The 15,417-nt window shown below is 47.8% G+C and overlaps 1 pseudogene; it reads left to right on the top strand.

Moving 5' to 3' along the window:
* Window positions 1–7,478: 7,478 nt before the first annotated feature.
* On the top strand, window positions 7,479–15,159 carry LOC144116091 (uncharacterized; annotated as a pseudogene).
* Window positions 15,160–15,417: the final 258 nt, after the last annotated feature.

Here is a 15,417-nt window from a genome sequence, read left to right as displayed (position 1 = left end):
TTTTATGGTTAGGAGAGAAGGGCGGCCAAACCGTAGGAAACGGTTGGGGCTACGAATAGGGATTACTTGTAATGTGTGAAGGCACACCCAGAGATAGCGGTAGAGCGTGGGAGGTGTAGCTACGCAGCTGTAGCAGCGGCACATATCAATCCAACCTTTTTGAAAGCGACGTTTCAAGGGGTGCCAAATTCCACCCCACAAGGCGGCCTGCATAACAAAAAGAAACAACGAATGATCGGTTTTTGACAGAGACAGATATCTTAGGCTGCAAGTTCGTTGGTCGTGGTTCACGTCCTTGTCTTATACATCCCCATTTCCCCGAAGTACGAATCCTGGCGCCAGTTAGGAAGGATTCTGGTGCAAATACGTGAAGCAGTTCATAAAAATGCAAGGACAGTCATGGTCAGACGCCAAAAGGTGTCCAACCGCTTTAAAGTCAGACATTTTCACCATAATAGGGTAAATATATTACAGATGACATCATGCACGTCGGGCAGGATCACTGCTGAAGCCCAAGAACTTGTGGCGGAGATTACAATAGCGCACGGCGCACAATGCATGAGTGTTTTCAAGTTCTCGAGAAGACTTACTATTCTTGGCATTTACATCCAGATTGCCGACGACAAAGTCCTGATTCGAATTTCAAGCCTCGCGTATCAAAAAGAAACTTTTACTTTTTTTTTTACATCGCTGCGTCCGGGTCGGATTCTCGCCGCTATTGCACCACAACTGCAACTGGCGTCCCATCGGGGAAGTTCCAGAGGGGGCAGTCCAGCGACCAGCGCCAATGACGATAACGCTATTACGGGCGGCAGCGGTGGCACCACAACGAAGAGGGGCAGGTGCTAGCTTTTGAAGAAAGCAATAACTTTCTCCTAATGATCAGGGGCATTCCGCAGCTGTATCATTACGGCAACAACACTCCCCTGACCATCGCCTGCTGCATTCGTGGCGTGATCATATTACACAACGTGGGTCACGAGGTCATCACATTCTTCCTCGGCGACTCGAAGGCCGAGTGGATACAGGAAAGTTTTGTTGGGAAAAGGAGTGGTAATAGTATGTAGGCTGATAAATTGTAAAACGGAAGGACAGGGGTCCTGTTAACTTGGAGATCGAAGGCGGGACAGTGTCATAATGTCCATAATAGTATAAAATGCCTGTAATGTTTCAATGTCGTACTGACTGAGAGCGGGAAAAGGAAAATAGAATAGGAGTCGCTGCGTTTCTTAAATGAAATTTTGCACAGCAGAGCGTACACTCCTGTCGCTTCGTCCAAGCAAAGAAGCACCAATGGAAAGAACAACCCCGGAGGACACAGGCAAACCCAGTTGATGAAATGGAATTTAAAAAAGACGCTTCCTCAAATTAGAGAAGCGGCGGCAGAACAGCAGGAAATGATCTATTGTCTCATGTTCGGCACAAAAAGGGCACAATGGGGAAGCCGCCAGGCCAGATTTGTGAAGGTAGAAATTTAGAAGGGGAACCCTGCAACGCAAGCGCGTGAAAGAGACCTCTAGTCTTCGTGAGCGCCAGTCTTTGCTACTCCAAGGAAGCAGAAGATGATGATATTCGGGAGATGATGCAAGAGCCGAGGCAGAAAATTTCTGAAATATTGTGTAGCTGCGACACCTCAGCGCAGCTGTATATGCACACGTTAGCAGGACAGCAAGAATTGGGCTGCAGAGTGAGGCTCTTGCTAAGGAATCTGTAACCTCACTTAAGTGAAAGCCCATGTGACCTGGTACCCAAAACAACCTTACCGAATTTAGATGGAGCGGAATCAGGAACTTAGAGCCGTAATGCCCGAGACTCAGGGGGTGAGGATAATGAAGAGCAAATGGACAGAGTCCGTCATAACCACGACCTTTGAAACGGTAGTTTCTATTTTTCGTAACGCTAAGATTACTGCTAATAATTCAACCAGATAAATTGGAGTGAAGTCAGCAAGACGGAGAGAAAAAGATCAACCCAGTGAAGGCGAAAAAATACCCACAGCTGCCTTTTCGCGATCCTGCGAGGCATCGGTAGCAATAAAAACATGAGAGGGAAAGGACCGCAGGTTGTCCTGCAACAGACCCTGAAGAAGCAGGCAGGGCTGCAGCTTTGCATTCGATGGGAAAATGTCATCGAATTCAATCTGGAGAGATGATGAGTTGTTATAAATTTGGCGGACATCTGTGAAAGGAATATATATGGGATCAAGGATGCACTGCACGTAACATATCAGCGAAGTATGAAACCGAGACCAGGCGGCACTAAAAAAGGCGGAAGGTTGACCAAGAAATATTATACTGGAGGCGTGAAGAGGTGAGTCGCACAATTTTCAAAATGTTTGAACTGTTAAAAGGCGGAACCTAGCTGATGACGATGGGATTCGCACCTCAAGGTGCAGAACAGCATTGGCGACACATTTTGGAAGCCCCAGACAAAGGCGCAACGCCTCACTCTCCAAGAGCACAAGAGGGCGATGTTTATAGGCAGGAGCTCCTGAGAATAACAAACATCCGAAGTCCAAAATTGGGCGGACGTACATTTTATAAATCATCAGATGTGTATGTCTTTTCATCCCTCACCTAGCACTACGAAGCCTGCGCAGGATGCCAATGGCCCGAACTCCTTTTGCAGAAACTTGCTCAATGTGTGGTTGCTAGGATAGAGTAGAGCCGTATATTACTCCGAGATACTTCACCGTCTGAACTTGAGGAATTGTGTTATTTCTATAGACCAGGCAGATATTTACAGGAACAGAAAGCGGAAAAACTAACAATGCGCATTTCTTCACATTGAGGGACAGATGAATTCTTCCTAACCAGTTGTCAAGAACATTGAGGTAGTTTTGCAGGGTTCGATAAATAGTGTGAACGTCACCTGGTGATGCAAAAAATGATATATCGTCGGCGTACACAAAAGTTTTCACATTTTGAATGCATGTTATTGAGCTTAGAAAAATGTTAAAAAGAACTTTTCTGTATCCAGCAATTAACCGCCTGTGACTTGGCCACTCCCCCGTAGTGGGTATGTGCCAGCAACGTCTGAGGCCTTCCTTCCTTCCTTTCATCCAGGATGCAATTCGACTCCTGCGCCTGGCGGTAGTAGGCCCCGTTGCGGCCCCTGGTGTGCGTCTGGCACTCGGTCTTCGCGTCGCCGAGGAAGAATGTGATGACCTCGCGACACACGTTTTGTAGTATGATCACGCCACGAATGCAGCAGGCGATGGTCAGCGGGGTGTTGTTGCCGTAATGATACAGCTGCGGAATGCCCCTGATCATTAGGAGAAAGTTATTGCTTTCTTCAAAAGTTAGCACCTGCCCCATCTTCGTTGTGGTGCCACCGCTGCCGCCCGCAGTAGGGTTATCGTCAATGGCGCTGGTCGCTGAACTGCCCCCTATGGAACTTCCCCGATGGGGCGCCAGTTGCAGTTGTGGTGGAATAGCGGCGAGAATCCGACCTGGACGCAGCGATGTAAAAAAAAAGTGAAAGTTTCTTTTTGATACACGAGGATTGAAATTCGAATCAGGACTTCGTCGTCGGCAATCTGGATGTAAATGCCCAGAATAGTAAGTCTTCTCGAGAACTTGAAAACACTCATGCATTGTGCGTCGTGCGCTATTGTAATCTCCGCCACAAGTTCTTGGGCTTCAGCAGTGATCCTGCCCGACGTGCATGATGTCATCTGTAATATATTTAACCTTATAATGGTGAAAATGTCTGACTTCAAGGCGGTTGGACACCTTTTGGCGTCTGACCGCGACTGTCCTTGCATTTTTATGAACTACTTCACGTATTTGCACCAGAATCCTTCCTAACTGGCGCCAGGATTCGTACTGCGGGGAAATGGGGATGTATAAGACAAGGACGTGAACCACGACCAACGAACTTGCAGCCTAAGATACCTGTCTCTGTCAAAAACCGATCATTCGTTGTTTCTTTTTGTTATGCAGGCCGCCTTATGGGGTGGAATTTGCCACCCCTTGAAACGTCGCTTTGAAAAAGGTTGGCCTGATATGTGTCGCTGCTACAGCTGCGTAGCTGCACCTCCCACGCTCTACCGCTTTCTCTGGGTGTGCCCTCACACATTAAAAGTAATCCCTATTCGTGGACCCTACCGTTTCCTACAGTTCTTCCGCCCTTCTCTCCTAACCATGAAATGTCGCCGCGACTGGGATTCGAGCCCGCGGTGGACACTGAACGAGAGCACTACGCTATCGCCGTAACCGATCATGCCATGAGTTGTTCTTGTTGTTTGCCTCCCGAAATGGCACATACCCACAATGCCGATTGGCCAGAACCAGGCGGTGACTATTTGCATTGCAGATTGCATTGCGACAAGCATGGGATGACCTAAAAAAATGGGCAATTCCATTTCCGTGACAGAGGTGGTTGCAGATGGTTAAGGGTAGTAGCAAGCTAAAATTTAGGCAAGGGAGTGAGAACAAGAAAAAAGGAGGGAAAAAGAACAAATGTAGGAATTGGGAAAAGGAATTACCCAAATACGAAAGCTTATGATGGTATGGGCGGTACGAAAGCTTATGATGGTAGATGTTTTGAACGGCAGAGCAAACATTCCCACTGGAATGGCCAAGCATCAGAGCGCCAAGAGACAGAACAATCGTAGAAGACAGACGCAAACTGAGATTCTGTAATATAACTTCTGACAGTCTCCCCCTGAGCGATGAGTGGCGACAACAATAGAGAAGAAAGTGCTCTATTGTTTCCAGCTCAGCACAATACGGACACAATGAGGAGACCGCAAGACCAGGCCTGTAGAGGTAAAAATTTAGATGTGACACCCGGCAACGTAGTCGTGTAAAGGAAACTTCAAGATTGCGGGATCGCCAGGCTGTAATCCTCCAAGAGAACAGGAGGTGCTGAAAATCGTCCAGTTATGTAAGCGCTGGTGCGCCAAATTCTTTCATTAAAGAGTACGTACGAAATCGTGCCGCCGTAACGTAAGCACTGGCTGGAAGGGGGTCAACAATCGGACCAATCAGGGCTGCCATCGCTAAAGCATCAGCTGTTTCATTTAATAGAACGCCCCTGTGCCCAGGAACACACACAAAACGAATTCATTTGACGTGTGGAGAGATCAGAAATTTTAGTATTCGAAAGGGCTGCGATTCAGTAGACGCAGACAGGGAAGTGCATTAGGATAATGAGTCCGTAATTATTGTTACCGTGGATAAAGAGTTGAGTATCTTTCGAAGTGCAAGAACCACTGCTAGAAAGTCGGAGAGATAAATATGTGTCAATTCTTGAAGATGCAGTGAAGAAGACCAGTCAAAGGACTGGGAGTAAATGCCTACACCTGCCTTTTCTTCACACACCGAGGCATCAGTCGCAATTGGAACATGTGAGCAGAAGGTCAACAAGTAGTCTTGGAACATATTGTTCAAGAAGGAGAAAGGCAGTGTTACAGTTAAACTTCAACACACACTCGCGCTGTGTATTGCGCATAGTTTTATCCTTCAGCCAATACTCCTATCAAACTAATATATTCATTCTCGCGATGTGCACTGCACAACTTCGTCTTCGTCAACTTATACTACTATCGAACTAATATCGTTGGCAGACGCGCCGCCGACAGAGCAAATAAAAACCATGAGCCAACCAGCCTAAACACATGCTTTGGTAACTACGTAATAAAGCTACCACTTTTTTCTTTCACGATTACTTACCTACGCTACTTCACTGTTCACATATTTTATCGCTTGAGGTGGGTATTGTTACCGGCTGCTTATGGCCTCATGGGAAGATAACTCGCATCACTGATGTGAAAAAACTATTACTTTGGCCGACTACCTGCGAAATGGTATATTTCCTAATTCGTTCGTACGGTGCAAAGCCAAGATGCATCGAGCCCGGAGATATCCGACGTGGAGCTGGAGCCTTTTCTCGCCGAGTAAGCCTGGTGTCACCACCAACAAGACTGTTGCAATAGATCATCCGAATGCCGTTGGTACCTCATTTAAAAGCCCGTATTATTCTCGATGTTTTGTCCCAGCATTCGTAGAATGAAAGCTAAAGTGCTAACTAGTCATGGCATAAAGTGTCGAAAAAGTGTTTATGGGAAAGCTGGCGGTCCCTAGACAGACGTGTCTGCCGCCATGTGCTTTATTGTGCCCAGCGGCGCGTAGCCGTTCGCTCAGGAAGGCGACTTCATGATGCGCTCCTTGAGCATGGCCAGCTGGTCGGCGATGGCCGGGGGCAGCGAGCGGCCCACCTGCTCGTCGAAGAAGGCCTTGATGTCGCGGCACTCCTTGATCCAGAACTCCTTGTCGACGCGCATCAGCTCCGCTATGTTGACCGGCTCGCTCAGGCCGCTCAGGTTGAGCGCGTCGTCGGTCGGCACGTAACCCAGGAACATCTGCTGAAAAGGAACCACACGCAGTGTGCGATGAAGTTGAGGCATGCTTTGCATATGTGGAGAGTTTCACGATCTCCTAGTTTCTGTTTCGTTTTCGACAGCCGGAGCCAGTGCCTCCTCTATACTTGAGTATAGAGGAGGTACTGCCTGAGCATAAGGCGGTAAAGTATAGATGTAACTGGAAGGTATTGTAGCACACTATTTTTAAGCTTTGTAAAAAGGTTGCTTTTTTACTGCTTGCAAAGTTTTCAGAGACAGTATACATTTCTAACGGATTTATCAAGGGCGCACTTAGGATTATCTGCCAAGTTAATGTCCGGTCCTAGACGCTAGATACCAACCGATTGCCCAGTCCTAAAAGGGGTATAACCCCCCCCCCCCCCCCCCCGTACTGACAAGGATTCTGAGAACTCCGTGCTAGAATGTAAAGACTGCATGAATCCGAAGCTGGCAACGATTTGTTAATATTCTTTTCTTCTCAGTGGTGGCCGGAACATTTCTACTCTATCGTTTTGCAAATTTTTAGTAAGAATCATTAACATATTTTCTAAAACCAAAGACTGAGAAAAATAAAAAGTCGGCACACAAAGTCGGCACACTACAAAAGGGCTGAAAGAAAAAAAATAAAGGTGCACTTAAGCCTCTTTACGTGCGGAAATGCGAAAGAATTTCGAGTTCTGTTGCCTCCTTTGTTGGTAAAGTAGTAATAATCGACGATAATTCAATAATTTATCAATCATTATTAAATAAATTAACTAGGTTATTGTTATTAAGTTAATGTATTCCTATTTTTTATTTAGGTTAGTTATATTTGTTCATTTTAATTATTTAGTAGGGTCGCTAGGGCCCGAGCAATGCAGACGTGCCTCGCATGTGCACCGCATTTCACAGTTTTTGAGAAGCAAAACTGGTCTTCCGGTGCAAAAGTGGTTTTATTCGAACGATAACACTCTGCAGAAGCTTTGGTCAGTGCCTCGGTCGGATCTGTATTTTTTTTTCAGAACTGCAAGAACTTCAACTCCGGCTGAGCGGCTACACGCCGCCTGGCTAGCCCTAACGCCACCCGCACCGGCGTAGGGCTCGCGCACGTACGCGTCGCTTCGGCACCGAAATGGAATACACCGTAAGATGCCGGAATCTGCCCGCCGCAGAATTCAACCCGGCGGAATGTTGTGAAGTCCTCAATGCCCGAACACGCTTGCCTGGGCAGCAATTCAAGAAGTTGTGAAGTCCTCAATGCCCGAACACGCTTGCCTGGGCAGCAATTCATGAATCCCGAGGAAACGCAGGCCGGCAAAACTGCGTCGGCTGCAAGCGTTCTCTCAAATGTCGAATAGACGGCTGCGACGCGTCTCCGGACAGGAATCCTGCCGCGGCTGCCCGTTGACGACTACAAGATCGTTTTCCGCCCTACTGGGGGTGTCAGTCTGGCCCAATACCACGAGGCAGAGTTAAGGGCGGCTGTAGTCGCCAACAGCGGACTGCAGTCTACTGTTGCTGAGGAGAACCTCATCTGCACCAACTTGTCCAAGAACATCTTCACAGAGTCCACTTGCTGCGTAGACAGAGTTGCCAACTGCGCCAAAATAAGACACCTGACGCTACGCGCCAACAAGCTGGCGTTCCACGCATACATAGCTCCTCCGCACTGGGCACGGCCAGGAATCATCTACCGCGTCTGGAGCGGTGAGTCGCTGCAGGACTTGCTCAGAGAATTGCGCCGGGCGAACCCCCTCCTGCCAGTTGTCCAGGCCAGGGACATGGGGCGCACCTCGCGCTCTGTGCTCATCCATTTCATGGCCGAGATACTTCCGCCCGCGGTGAAAATATTTGGCGTCCTTTATGCAGCCTTCCCCTTCCGCCCTAAAGTGGAGGCCTGCCTAAACTGCAGACAAAACGGCCACAGACGCGATGTGTGCCCTAGTGCGTGGTCTGAGGGGGCGCCCTCATAACAAGTGGCAGCGCCTCAAGAAACGCTTCCAGCGTCGCAATAGTCGTCCCTCCCGTCCACAACAGAGACAGCAGCAGCAGGAGTTCGAACTCGAGGAGCCCTTCCCAAGAACCGAAGACGGCCTCCGTGACAGCAGAAGCAAAAGTCCTGAACTAGTAGAATCCCAGAGCCGGGACCCCAGGACCCAGCCCCAAAAGATGAGATGGGTAGAGCGAGTCTCCTGCTTCACTACAACACGCTCTGAATCTAGAGAAAAATTCTAAAACTCAGGAAACTATTGAACGTCTAACTTGAGGGAATAAAAAATTAAACCAACAGTTGGCTCCCTTGCTGGAAAGTTTAAATACACTTACGGAAACTACCCCTAAATCTTCTCTGTCCCTATCTGTCCTTCCTTCTACCTAAGAGTCTGATATGGCACACCAATCAGAGAGTGATGCCATAGAATCCCCCCCTCTCAGCCCGAATCATCAGACGAGGACGCTAACTGCGCATTTCAACAGATCCAAAAAAGCATAGGGGGCTGATACAAGATGTTACCTTAGGTTTTACTGAAATCGCAGAACGCTTTACGAACATTGACAATATTCTCGACATGCTTGTTGCTCGGCTCACTCCCTTGGACGCCTTGCCACAATCCTCCACCCCCTTCCGAAGCTCCTTCCCAACCAAAACCCCCTCCTGCACCTTTGCCTCATCCTTTTTAACTTTACTCTGCATATGGCAATGGAACTGCCGCGGGTTGCAGTGGAAGAGAGACAATCTCTCACTTTACATACAGCAGTCTACACTCACCATAGATGTCATCTGCGTACAATAGCTTTTAAAGCATGCAAGCTCCTCGTCTATCAAGCTATACACTCCAATTCTACTTCCTCGTGGATTAAAACACACACACACACACACACACACACACACACACACACACACACACACACACACACACACACACACACACACACACACACACACACACACACACACACACACACACACACACACACACACACACACACACACACACACACACACACACACACACGCACGCACGCACGCACGCACACACACACACGCACACACACACACACACACACACACACACACACACACACACACACACACACACACACACACACACACACACACACACACACACACACACACACACACACACACCGTAGGCTATATGCACGATATATATATATCGTGCATATAGCCTACGATCTCTACGACCTCTACTCTGACTGCACTCTCTTCGAGCTCCTCCCGCGTCGCACAGGACCAGTAACATAATTTATTTTAAATATCTATTCTAATTCTAGAGATAACCTCACTGGTCTATTCGAAGCAACTGACAGGGACATCCAAATAGCAGATTCCGATCCTATAGTGGTAACGGGTGATTTTAATAAACAACACGTAGACAGGGGATAAAATAAAAACACTCGCAAGGGCACCCTAGTCACTGACAGCGCGCTAGCCACACGCATTGGACACTGTGAGCGGAGACACCAGACCAGAAATTATTTTCACTAAGAATGTCAGTCAAGTTAACTGGACTCATACGAGAGTAAACCTCGCAGCGATCATTACATCTTATCAATTACGCTACCGTATGCCAGTTTGTGGCCACAGTTCCGCCTTAAACCTATTGTAGGCTGGTACAAGTTCCACAAAATTAGACACCAAAACCCGGCAACAGAAATTCAGGACTACATGGACTGTGCTTTCTAACGGGACTGAGCTTTTAACAAAATATTGGCCCCGGCAGAACATATTGGCGACCCAGTAGACAGCAGGCTACTCCACCTCTGGGAGCCCTATCAGAATTTGGAGAAACGATGGCTCAGACATAAGAATAATCGCAAATTAAAACGGAAATTGGCGCAAACTCTCCAGCTCATCACTGAACTTGCGTCCGAGCTTTCGTCACAGCAATGGAATCAGTTATGCAACCGACTAGACGGCCCTCTACGACTCATTCTCCCTCCTGCTCCATTTGTTAAAACTTTGTTCCTCTCGGTCGCAAGATACTTAAAAAATACCAATCTCTTGCACGAAGTGGAGAAGCAAGGGAAAGACCTTGAAGCAGCTATTAAAGCCACATTGCTTCCCCGACATAAAGCAGGAACCATTACCGACCTAGAAAAGAAGCCCAAATCAGACTTGAACGTTCCCTTCACAGAGACGGGGGTATGGACTGCCCTGGGGCGGCTTCGCTCCACATCCGCCACAGGTCTCGATGGAATAGGTAACAAAGCGCTGCGAAATTTAGATGCCAAATCATTAGCCACTCTCACTAGGTACATGAACCAACATTGGGAGCAGGGCACACAGCTCTCAAAATAGAAGTGAGCTAATAAGGCAACTTTCACCCTAGCTAATCAAGCCTTTAGACCTTAAGAATATGAGACCCCTCTCTCTCACCTCCTGCACCGGTAAACTCATGGAGCACGTGATCCTAAATCGACTTAACCACTACATGGAGACAAACCAACTCTTCCCCCACCATTCTTGGCTTTTGAGCTGGACTGTCAACTCAATGCTTCATGTTTCCGCTTGAACAGGATGTGCTCAATAGCGTTTTTCCTCACATCACCACAGCCATCCTTGCTCTGGACCTGATGAAGCTTTTTGATAATGTTGCCAACTCTTTTTTACAATCACTGAGCGACCTAAACGTGGGCTCTCGCACGCACGAAGATGTTGTTGCCTTTCTTAGCAACATATCCGTCTGCCTACAATAGGCACAGTCAAAATATACTCTTTGACGCTTGGAAGCAAGCAAACGCCTCAGGGAGCAGTTTTGTCCCCCTTTCTTTTCAACATTAATCGTATCTCGCTATCGCGGGCATCTTGCCAAAATTCCTCCGGTCTACCACTCCTTGTATGCGGATGACATCACCATCTGGGTCAGTACCAGCCACCATGGCGAAATCGAATCCAAGCTCAAGTTGCCGCTAACACTGTTTCTATGGATGCCAGCAGCATTGCTCTGAGCTGCTCGGCTAGAAATCTGAGCTCCTAGTCAGGGACCGAAAAGAGCGAAAAACTCCTTAACATTCGAGTAACACTACGCGACACAGCCATGCGCAGGGTCAATCGAATCAAAATTTTTCTCAATATTTCTAACAACGGCTGCTTCGCTGAGAATTAGAGAAAACCTAGCGCCAAAACCATGCAAACCACAAGGACGAACGACGACGAGACACAAGCGCTATACTCTCAACTGAATTTTTATTGAAGCCAGGATGCAGCTTATATAGGGTGAAGCTTCAAGGGGCGAGAAGGGTGACAAGGAGGAGAAGGTGAACAAAGGCAACATCGCTTCGCAGAAGCGGGCAGACAGCCAAAAATCACACAAGAAAAAGAAAAATTACATGATAACTGAATCTAAAAAGTTAAACTCTGAGGCAAAAAGAGACAAAGAAGGAGTACTGACGCACCTACAGCCAAATTTCTTTATGTAGAAAGCCTCCAGGCTAACACGCGCAGTCTAATCTATGCTCTTGCCAAGAATCCTCGTCTCATTCAAACGCGCCTCGCACCCGTCGCAGCTCATTACGTGCGCAACCAAATGTGCGTACTTATCTCTTAAGTGACAAATTTCGGGCATGGTCCCCCAAACGTCCGTTGATGCAGCGGCCAGTCTGACCGACATAAAACTTCCCAAAAGTTAAGGGGATAGCGTAGACCACTCATACGGAACACTTGATAAACGGAGTGTTGTGCTTTATCTGGCAACCCCGCTTCCTAGAGTTGCAGATTCGGGGGGCACAACTTTACCAGCTTGTTAGGAGCCGAAGAAGCGGCACTCACGCCATACCTGTTGGCCACTTTCCTCAAGTTGTGCGAGGTCTTTTGTACATAAGGCACAACTAGCGGCTTCTGTGTCCTGAAACGACCTTCTCCGGTATTTCTTCGTGTTCCGTACATAAAATTCAACAGTTGTCGTTGAGTATACCTGCAGAGTTCCGATGACATCGGCTTTGGGTTTTCGGTAGATGTGCAAGATTTGTTTTACTCTATACCTCACGACCAGGTTTTGTTGGTTGTAAAGGAATGCATAGAACCAAACGGAGACGTGCCTTTCCAGAATTCTTCAGGACTGTCGGCTGGTAATTTTATCGCTCTATTACAGTTTTACCTAAGTGCTACTTTTATACATTTTGACAACCTGCCTTTTTTGCAGCGCAACGGTGTGCGCATAATGTCCTGCGTGACCCCTGTCCTTTGCGATATATTTTTAACAAAGGTTGATCAATCTCTAGATAAACTCTTTTATAGGATAGGGTTGGTTTTAAAGGTTTTTAGGTATGTGGGCGAGTTTTTAGTGCTTTTAAAAAAGCAGGCGTCCTTCACCTACTCCTCTACAGTAGGTGAAGTTTTAAATGCTTTTGACAGACATGGTCTTGGGCTCACTTTTACGCATGAACTACCTGACACTAATGTTTTTACAGTTTTTAGATTTTAAACTAACCTTCCTGGAAAGGCACGTCTGCTGGCGCTATTACCCGCATGCAAAAAAGATCTTTTACCTTATGATTCTAAGCATTCCAAGACTGTAAAAAGAGCAATAGCGTCCCATTGCCTGAAGCCTTCTTAAGAAATCGGGCCCGTATCAGTTGCAAGCTAGCTTTCACAATCAGATGAGCCGACTTTCGGTGGCTGGGTTCTCCTGCTCTGTGTGTGTTGCTGTTTCCGAGACCCCCGAAGAAATACCGGAAAAGGTCGTTTCAGGACACAGAAGCCGCTAGTTGTGCCTTATGTACAAAAGACCTCGCACAACTTGAGGAAAGTGGCCAACAGGTATGGCGTGAGTGCCGCTTCTTCGGCTCCTAACAAGCTGGTAAAGTTGTGCCCCCCGAATCTGCAACTCTAGGAAGCGGGGTTGCCAGATAAAGCACAACACTCCGTTTATCAAGTGTTCCGTATGAGTGGTCTACGCTATCCCCTTAACTTGTGGGAAGTTTTATGTCGGTCAGACTGGCCGCTGCATCAACGGGCGTTTGGGGGACCATGCCCGAAATTTGTCACTTAAGAGATAAGTACGCACATTTGGTTGCGCACGTAATGAGCTGCGACGGGTGCGAGGCGCGTTTGAATGAGACGAGGATTCTTGGCAAGAGCATAGATTAGACTGCGCATGTTAGCCTGGAGGCTTTCTACATAAAGAAATTTGGCTGTAGGTGCGTCAGTGCTCCTTCTTTGTCTCTTTTGCCTCAGAGTTTAACTTATTAGATTCAGTTATGTAATTTTTCTTTTTCTTGTGTGACTTTTGGCTATCAGCCCGCTTCTGTGAAGCGATGTTGCCTTTGTTCACCTTCTCCTCCTTGCCACCATTCTCGCCCCTTGAAGCTTCACCCTATATAAGCTGTATCCTGAGTTCAACAAAAATTCAGTTGTGAGTATAGCGATTGTGTCTCGTCGTCGTTAGTCCTTGGGGTTAGCATGGTATTGGCGCTAGGTTTTCTTTTATTCAAGTATGCACCAGATAACCCAAAAAGAGGTGTTAATGCAGTATCTTCGCCGAGAACATAAAATTAATTCGTGCTGCGATTCTCAACGCAGCGTCAATAATTAAACGTACCACCAATTGCCATCGCGACATGAATCAAGCACACACACGTCACCTCATTCAGGCCTTTTGCCCTCGCAGGATCACCTACTCCATCCCTTACCTCTACCTCACCCCTAACGAAACCGCGCAACTGAATAGACTCATCCGCACAGCCTACAAAACTGCTCCCCTTCTCCCTAAATCAACGCCAACTGAGAAACTCCTTCAACTAGTGGTGCACAAAGCTCTGGGAGAGCTGGTAGAAGCGCACCTCATAAGTCAGTACCATAGACTCTCACATACCGAAACCGGCCAAATTCTCCTGCGCCGACTTGGAATGAGCCTCCCTGGCAATACCGCGGCCGCGTGAACTCCTTCCAATGCTGTCACTTACAATCTTTACATTCCGCCTCTTCCGAAAAATACCCACCCGGAGCATGATCTAGAGATTTAAAGCTAGAACCAAGCCTTTGGACAAGAACTATCCTCCTCATGCTCCGGCAGTTTACATATACACGCGGCCGAAAATCACACCGACCGGCTTTCCCATTAGCCGTAGTGGACGGAATGCAAAACCTGATAGTCAGTGCGTCCATTCCAAATCTACAAGATTGCCGGGAAGCGGAAGATGCAGCATTTGCTTTACCAGTGGCACACTCCTCCGCTGGCCATATTTTTTCAGATTTCAAAACAACTAGTAATTATGCCAATCACAAAAACCACTCTCCAGCTGCAAAAAACCTAGCATCATCACCCCCACTAATTCGCCTCATCACCCTCTTCTGGGTCCCTGCCCACAGCAAACACCCAGGCAAAACGGCCACACACACCGAAGCCCCTGAGCTTGTAAGCCGGGCTGAGAGCGAACTGCCTTAGTCTCGCAGTGCGAGCGATTGGCTTCTCAACTATAAAGACCTCACCCTCTGCCATAAAAATTTCCGCCTAATGTACCCTCCACCGCACAAATCTCTTCCAAAAAGCGACCATGCTTTGTGGTGCAGACTTCTCTGTAAACACTGTCACATTAAAACTGTAAATGGCCATATTCATGACCCCTATCCTTCTCTCAAATATAACTCACTGCCACTTGTGTCCTAGCACCAGAGCCGACTTTAATCACATATTTCTGAACTCCTCAAACAAAAGCCTCCGTGGCAAGAGTATATAGGACATCAGGAGCGATGTGAGGCTGCACTGCGTAGCTCGCTGCCGGAGATCCAGCTTCTGACGGTGGGCTGGGCTTGAGGGGTCGCCGAAGCACAAAAGTGCCCGGCCATCTAGAGCAACCCGACGCCCTCCGTCGTCGTGCTTCTTCTTTCCCCTCCCACCTTACTCGGTTCTTTGATGGTTACCTACCTTCCTGGTGCTTAAGCCCATCGGTTGCCCCAGGGGGCTGGCGACAAACCGCTGGAGGCAGCAGTGTTTACAGTGCCGTCGTCTGCCACCCCGTGTCGCATGAACGACGCTACCGCCTTAGCCGACTCTTTGTTGCACCGGGAGGCCAGCTGACAAAGCCTTGAGAATCGCTCTTGGAAACCG

Source organism: Amblyomma americanum, chromosome 1 (assembly GCF_052857255.1).
Source record: "Amblyomma americanum isolate KBUSLIRL-KWMA chromosome 1, ASM5285725v1, whole genome shotgun sequence".
In the NCBI taxonomy this organism is placed as follows: Eukaryota; Metazoa; Arthropoda; class Arachnida; order Ixodida; family Ixodidae; genus Amblyomma; species Amblyomma americanum.
The sequence above is the reverse complement of the archived record's forward strand: the minus strand, read 5'-3'. Positions and strand labels throughout refer to the sequence as shown.